An 8554-nucleotide genomic window follows, 5' to 3' on the forward strand; every position below is an offset into this window, starting at 1 on the left:
GAAGTCTGCCTTTTTAAAGGCATTCGGATACCCTGTTTTGCTCCTTCTCTGTCTGCGTAGATATTCATGAAGGAAGATGTGGTTAAGATTTTGATACTATGTTCTTCGCAAATCAGGTATATCACCATTTGCGAAAATACAGAATGTCGATGGACTGATCAAGCGCGATCGCTCCTACTTGATGACTTGTTATTATAGCGAGACACAGACTGTTGGTGTATTCTTGCAAAACCGTCACACGAAGCGATGTAGGAAACGTATTTGATAGTATCATATGTTTCGAAAACTTAAGGTTCCTCTTTAAACATGGATCGTGAATGGTAAAGCTTGATGTCACCTGAGTACAATTCTTGAGATATTTACAGAAATCCACCTATCAGTGTGACTATAAAAACTCCTGAATGTGTAATATACTATAGGCTGGCCACACAAACTCGTGTATGCGATTTGGGCAACAGCTCTAAAAACGAATTTACAGTGATACCCTACGTAGATACATGGCAATGAGCAGCAGCATTTAAGGATGTCAAAAAATCCTGTGTGACGTAGTTGCGCAACTTAATAAGCGGTCAGCATGAGTAATACTTCAATATTGAGAAAACTAATGGCGAAAATCCTTATGGAACTCACCCAACGTTCTATATATGCTTGGATAAAAAATACTCTATTAGTCTGACGTTTGGGTATTCCTGACGGGTGCATCAGCCCAGCTTCCAACAAAGAACATTGAAATGAACACTGCAGCGCAAAATGGGCCTTCATACAGGCAACATATTTCGTTTTTGTAGATGTGCAAGCTATCAACTGTTGACCCACTTGTTCCATATATCTCACTTGAAGTATCCCTCACATGCTAACGCACATGATGAATCAAAAGACATTTGTGCAGTTTGTTTTTTCATGGTTTTATTGTTATCCTCAAATATGGTCTCAGTCCTAATAATCCTGAATTTGTTGCCGACAGGTGTCACGAGCCATGCAAAATGCTTGATAGCAGTTCACTTGTAGAACATTGAAAACAGCCATTGTCATGCTGAAATGAGAAACATCTCAACTAAAGAATGTATGATATCTGCTAGAAACAGTTTGCGTACTATTTTCAGAGCGGTCATAAAGCACCATCTTCATCATCTCAAAGCTTATACAATGTATGCTGATTGTCAGTAGACAAAATTACCCCTAGCTAAGGTTGTGTCTAATTTTTGGAACTGAAGGAACGCAGCTTGCAATTTCATTACTCAAGTTTGGCAATTTTGTCGCCAAAAATATTACAATACATATACTGCTGACATCTCCGATTTCATTGCTCAAGTTTGGCAATTTTGCTGCCAAAAGTATTACAATACATATACTGCTGACATCTCTTCATTTGATCTTATGCACGGTCGTGAGGTCATCCACTTGTTTTGGATTCTTGTCAGCGCGAAAGCCCAAGATAAAATTAGCCATTGAAGAAAGGTACACAATCAACACCAAATTTCGAACAACAAAAGATTTTTATCAGAGTAAATCACCTTCGTAAACACGGCCTATCAGGTTCATCCAGAAAATTGGTGAGCCTTTTTACTTTTATTTGAGACAGGAATGATCTTCGCGTCACAAACATTCGTTATTTCAACTGGTATTAAACATTTTTAATTTGCTTAGGTTAATGACACATCTCTGGACGGTCCTGTGCGAAAGGATGGGGGACGTTTTGTTTCTTCTTTATAATTCCTGCATCGCTATTCGTGACTTTGCTGAAATTTGCGAAGTAAAATCTGCCTAACGAAAAGATTTTTCTCTACCATTTTTGGGGCCAAAACACGGGTTATTGAGTATGCAATACCTATGTAAAAGTTTTTACGTGACAATTAAGATCTCTGTGGATTTTGCGTGGTTGAAATATGGGGGTGTAATAGGTGTATATGATTTTTAAATGACTGAACGATGTTAAATGTATTCCGAAGATCGGTAGTAATGCGGTTTGTATCCGATAGTGCACGCTTGACAAGAAAACCGTATCAGCTTTAAAAGTATCTGTTAAGAGTGACGAAAAATAAGCCAAAAATCTAAATCCTTTCACCGCTGGACAATCTCAATTTCTGGGTTTTTAAATTATCAGGCAAATGTACGAAGTCTACTTGAGCTTACTACGGAAACCGGGTTTCATTTTCAGCATAGCTGTAGTGATAATAAAATGATAAAAATATTTGAGGGCTTCTGCTTGCTAATCGATTTTCGTCACCAATAACGATTCAGTCCAACTACGTCTATACGTATCACAACAGACCTAAGACTACGTTGTGACTTCAGTCCCGGAAAAGCCCTAAGGGTTTTATTAAAATATCCTACTCGTAAGTTTTTAATTATTTTGCATTTCAAATGCGATGCCGTAAGAACACGTTACTTGGTCTAATTCTAGGACATCAGATACACTTATCTACCAGATTACTCCCCTATGTTCATAATTAATCTTCCGGGAATGATCGGCACAGTACTTGATAAACATGCCACGTTATCATTCTTCTAAAAAGTTTCTTATTCGGGAGAGCTTAAAATATTGTGATACGTGCAGATCACGCTTTTGGTAGCGTGCAGATTTTATTATTCCTAGTACAAGAAAATAATGGGAAGTTCCGTTCCAAAATTTTTAGATGCAGGCTCCAAGAAAAAATGATTTTCAGGAATCAGTCGTGCAGCCTCCACTGATGGCAGACAATCCCGTGCATTCAAAAGAATACAGCTGATAGGTTCATTGAGATAATCGTACTATTATAGACCCCTTTGCTCGTTACTGCCACATGTTGAAGTTTTCTGTCTCCCTACCTGAATAAAGACCACGTGGTTAGTCATAGTCACTCTTGCCACATGGCCCAGAGCGACATATTTCATCGAGGAACACTATGTTAAAAGTCTGTTTACCTTGACTAAAAGAGGAGGGTGCAACCTAAGCATGTATCGTTTCCACTACATTGTCAAGCACGTTATGGTGAACCATAAATGTAAACTTTCTAGTTCCTAAGTAACTGACAAGTGCCTCCAAATTAAGCGCCCCTGGGATTGCCTTACGCAACATACAATCTTTGTTAGTTATTTCACGCATTTTGTGTACATTGGAAAATGGAACAGATTACTTGGCTACAAGAACGTTATTGTTAATTGTACATTTATCCAAAGGTGCTTTAGAAAATGGCACTTTACTGAAGTTTTGATGAGATCAGTTGAATCACAACTTTGACTCAGTACTGTTTCAACGACTCATATCTTTGGAAGCATGTGTAATAAATGTATGTGCAAAAGTCTGCTGAAGCAACATGAACGAAACATTAGACGTATGCCACCGGTTTATAATATGCGAATATTTGGCAATGTACCGAACAGTGTAGAAAATATCATGAAAATACTCCCGACTATAATGATTACTGTAACGCAGAGACAACTTTGGCGATCAAGTGTTCCATTTCGGATAACAGTAACGTAGAATTCACGGGTTTGACGCAAGGCTGTGAAGTCTTCAATAATTGGACTTAAATAATAAACCGGTTAGTTTATACATACAACTATTTTCTGTGAGTCGCGTTTGCTGCTACGGCTGCAGGCTGTTCACTTTTGGTGAGGACTGTAATAGCACTTTATAACAGCAATGGGGCGATGCAGTTTGGTACAATGCGGCTGACGCGCGGCAAATTTAGTACTATTTGATCTGGGAAATTAATAAAACTAGTTGTGGTTGCAGCGTGTAGGCAGCCGAAATTATAGTCAGTCCCAATCGGAGGTGGACCACAAAATTGTGAATAGCAGTGGGAGCAAGTTTATATACTCTCGCGTTCTCAGTATCATTAGATAACGGGTGATTGATTTGGACGTCTATTGCAGTTCACCAGACCGCATCTTTTTATTATTTGAGTTTGATCTAAAGCCGAATTGCGAAAAACTCTCAAAAATCAGACTGATCTCGGTAATTCGGTTATACTAACTACGCCGCTGTGGATTACGCAAAAGACCATGTTATCACCAGATCATAGCTATGGTTACTACTAATTATTATGTGCGATTCCTTGTGTTTTTTCTCGTATTGGGACCAATTCCAGGTGAATCAACCAGCCCCGATTAGAATCCAAATACTTCATGTAAATCAACACCACATTTCGCCGATAAGACTGTTAAACTTTAGTTCAAATACTTGAATGCTTATGAATTTTCCAATTGATGATTTGAAGTCAATAACGAAAGGAAATCGTGATCAACTGTGCTTGTAGGGAGCAGAATGTGGACAGTTAGATACAGCCAGAAAAATTATTTTCTCAGAACACTGTTTTGGTTCATAGCCGCCATGGCACTCATTGAAAGCGTGGGAGTTAAGGACCGCCATAAGTTCAAAGTTTTGAAGGTAGGTTAATGAGGCTGGTATAGAAACAGTACCTCGTGGTCAGTAGATAAGTCAACTGACTAATCTACTGACCGATCGCTCTAACCAGTAAACCGTTTCGATCTCATACGAGAGGGCCGAGTATGTTTGTGTTGCGACTGGGTTGGTTTATTGACAAAATAATGTAGCCCACAATAAAGGATGTTTTCAGGGTAATGAATTAATTTCTGCCAGCCTACGCCAAAGTTTTTTACTCCAAATTCTGTTGTACATGCCACTTGGTTTGTGTAAGTCAAAACGTTTAACATGTTGAGGGGCAATACAAAACTGGTAACACTTCTAAGTATACAGCTGCTAACGTTGGCTGCTATAAATGTGGCAGTCTCGTTGAATACTGCTGATTACCGCTCTTTCCAGATGTTTAACTCATCGCCTTTTTAGCTCAATACATAATCAAATCTTCTAGTTTCATATTTGGTATAAACAGCACTTCATAAGATTAACCATCCGAACTAATCTGCTCCGCTTGAATATTTTTAGAGTAAGGTCGGCACTTGTAGAAATGAATAGCAAATATGAGATGGGACGTCTCATCTAGATCAATACGCATCTTCACGGGGAAGCCAAATTCACTAATCAGTTGGATGAATTTTTTACTAGCTGCCCAGAAAAAATAACCATGGCACTTGCATTTGCAAACATAGAATTTTGCTAGCGTGTTACTGAGTCCAGTTGCGTATTGTTGCGTAGAATAATCTGTAAAATAAGCAAATGTCAGCTAAAGATATTAACTAATATAAGAAAACGGTACTTTATCTTATAACATGGTCAGCTTAGACATTCTGCCGGCGTTTTAACATGGGAGTTCATATCTGGAGGATTCACATAGCACATCATTTTTTAGCTGCCCAGATAAAATAACCATGGCACTTGCATTTGCAAACATAGAATTTTGCTAGCGTGTTACTGAGTCCAGTTGCGTATTGTTGCGTAGAATAATCTGTAAAATAAGCAAATGTCAGCTAAAGATATTAACTAATATAAGAAAACGGTACTTTATCTTATAACATGGTCAGCTTAGACATTCTGCCGGCGTTTTAACATGGGAGTTCATATCTGGAGGATTCACATAGCACATCATTTTTGGCCAGAATTTTGAATTTTGTCACCTCCGCAAGATAAACGCGAAAACTGATTCCCCAGCCCAGCGAAACATCAGCAAAACTTTGTTATGTTAATCAGCAAAATTTGCATTAACAGAAAATATGATTTGATATAGACGCAACAATACAATCCCACGGTTGACCGGATTTCTCAAAATTAAAACATTAGTGTTAGTCTATAAAACACCTAAAGAATTATCACGAAGTGGTAGAACAAAATAGTGAATTATTTGCGAACATAGCAATTTTCCTGATTGGAGCAGTTACACTGACATCGTACTGGTACTTGCTGTGAGAGAATATAGGTAAACTGTATTTCCGAGGCGATAAAAATGTCGTACATGTGCTTCTTACGTTCCAACTCCAAAATATTTTGGAAATCGTAGTCACAGTGAGTAGAAACTGTTTGTTGGAAGGGGGTGAGAACATGTAAAAAATAATCCGCGCGTATGCTCCACGGTCTTTTGAACACGTTCAAATGACCTGCAATTGTAGCAATTATTATTTAACTAAATCATATGGTTATCATATCAACAATATTCTATACTTTAGCTACTAAAGATGGTTAAAAACTTAAGGCAAATTCTTCAACGATCGCTCCCTTCTGATTTTTTGCTCACATATAGAAACATTGAAGATATTACTGGGAGTAGCTGGAGCAAACTGTCGGACTTTAGTGTCTGCCAGTTGTGTGTAAGGTGCGTGTTACTTAGAAAGCGTCAAAAATTTCACATGTAGCCCCCCAACTGTTTCTTGCTGAGAGTTCAAAAGAACTGCGCATTGCGAAGATAATCTGATTTTTGTAGCACTGTCCTAGAGTAGAGAAAGTAATGCTTACCAAAACATGTGCGCCTGCGCGATAATCAGATGTAGTTAGCCAGTGAGCTCAGCGCAATTATTCAAATGGTTTGCACAGAAGACAGTCCGAGACCTGCATGGCGTTAGAATTTATGAGTTTTACACTGAAATTGAAGCACCCTTCTAAATTTTAAGAAAACTATTCGTTTACGTGCACCCGTAAACAAGACAGAAAAATGCTGAAGACAAAACTTCGAAACCACAAAAGGTTGTTGGATTCTTTAAATAATTTGTGTGATCTAATTATGCCGCAACTGTTAATCGTGCGTTTACCACCGGCTGCATGAGTAACACATTGTCACGCTGCCCACCAACATCATACATTTAATCGTGGAGAACACCGTCAAAATAAACAGGGGTTTCTCTACAAAGCTTAACGCTACACATCCAGGTTTCAACGAACCTCCAACCAGTCCCTCATTTTTTGCGAAACAAACATTTATGGAGAACACCGTCAAAATAAACAGGGGTTTCTCTACAAAGCTTAACGCTACACATCCAGGTTTCAACGAACCTCCAACCAACCCCTCATTTTTTGCGAAACATTACCCCAAAGATTTTCAGTTCACCTACAAGCTGCGTGCCCAAATAAGCTAGGAGGGTGAAAATCCTCCTTAGAAGGCTTACTCTACACATGGCACGTTGTGATTGCGGTGTATACGTAGTTCACGTATGCGTGGCGCACTACAATAGGAGTGAAGATTGCTAATTACGGTAGGTCAACATTAACTGGATGTCAGTATTACAGTGGAAGATATTGAGAGTTATGCGGACTTGTTACCATCACGGGTCTAAACAAACATTAACACAACCAAAACGTACTCTTATCAGTGGTAACCTTCGCTTTTCTCGCATTCAACGAGTATGATTTGTGATGTTCTAAAAAACGCGAAATGCCATTGAATAGGTGTACATTTAAAGGTAAGCGCTAAAAATGTAACCGACTTCCTACCTTTGAAGACCCTACTCACATACGACAAAATTCTTTCTTGACAGAGCTAAGATAAATGTTGCTGAAGGAATCTTCTAACAACTAGAACGAATGAACGATTCTGTTGAAAAACCATCCACATAAATAAAAAACAATTATTTAAGTCAAAGTGCTGAATATTTCTCATACTAATACTTACATTACATCAACATGCGGGAAAAAATGAATCAAAATATGACTAATCGCAAGTTTAGAACAGAGTGCAAAATTGCTGAAAATATAGCTTTAGGCCTATGTAGTCCCTCACATATCGACCAATGTAAACCCAATGATGTTAGAACACCGTGATATTAGACTTGCACAGTAATACCTCCATCAACAAATCTACGGAAGAAGTATGTCTATTGACCGAACTAATCTAATCACTCTTTACTGTACATTTCGACCCAATTTATTCATGGCTCAAATGCAAAACTCACCGGCGGCTGGTGGTTGGGCGATAAAATCATTCGAATGAGTAAGTAAAGTAAAATAAACAAGAATACAAAATATCTTCGCTAAACAACGAGATGGATAAAACAGGTGTTCTCTAAAAAATGCAGTAGTAAATTTTGTTGATGTTTAGGCTGCGGGTACTTCACAGAAGTGCTGCGTGCATATTGGTGGACAAAACATAGCCACATCGAATTACATTCACTACCGTGCTGTTTTTTCGTGAGATGTGGGATGGGGTATATGCTTGTGCATCAGGCTGTCAAATACAATTCCTCTGCTGTGAAAGAGTAAACCGAATACGTCCAGAAAGTACTATTGATGGGTCAGATTACATATTTCATTGTTGATATGCCCATTGAATTGGGAAGTTTGTTTGCAAGTAATCCACCACCAATCCGACCGAAATTTTCACCGCATTGCTGTAGGTGTCACAGTTCTGATTTTATGATCGATCTCAAACTATAGACTCGTGTGTGGACAGAAATGCCCTGTGAACCGTAAAAACTAAGTAGAACCTAATGAACCTCCGGAGTGCCAAGGGACCACTATCGACCCAAGGCCAAAAAAACAGAGGTCAGGAAGTATAACACCTATGAGTTCAGGTAAAGCCCGGTACCCATAAATAACAGAAGGCTACATAATAAAATGTCAATGATTATGTACGGGCTAATTACACAGCAGATAGGTCAATGAGCGATTCAACAAAAGTGGTTGCACATGTAAACCACCATAAGCAAAGGTGTTTTCAAGCTCGTG

At 38.6% G+C, this 8554-nt stretch overlaps 1 protein-coding gene across 1 annotated transcript in view; it reads left to right on the forward strand.

Annotated features, from left to right (window-relative positions):
- T265_02075 (hypothetical protein) overlaps positions 1-1776 on the forward strand; it is a gene marked incomplete at both ends in the record, with an annotated part of 13189 nt that extends 11413 nt beyond the window's left edge. Inside the window, one exon of the mRNA XM_009166234.1 lies at positions 1648-1776. The remainder of the gene's footprint in view (positions 1-1647) is intronic.
- Between the last annotated feature and the right edge of the window lie 6778 nt (positions 1777-8554).

This window comes from Opisthorchis viverrini, assembly GCF_000715545.1.
Source record: "Opisthorchis viverrini unplaced genomic scaffold opera_v5_24, whole genome shotgun sequence".
Lineage (NCBI taxonomy): Eukaryota > Metazoa > Platyhelminthes > Trematoda > Opisthorchiida > Opisthorchiidae > Opisthorchis > Opisthorchis viverrini.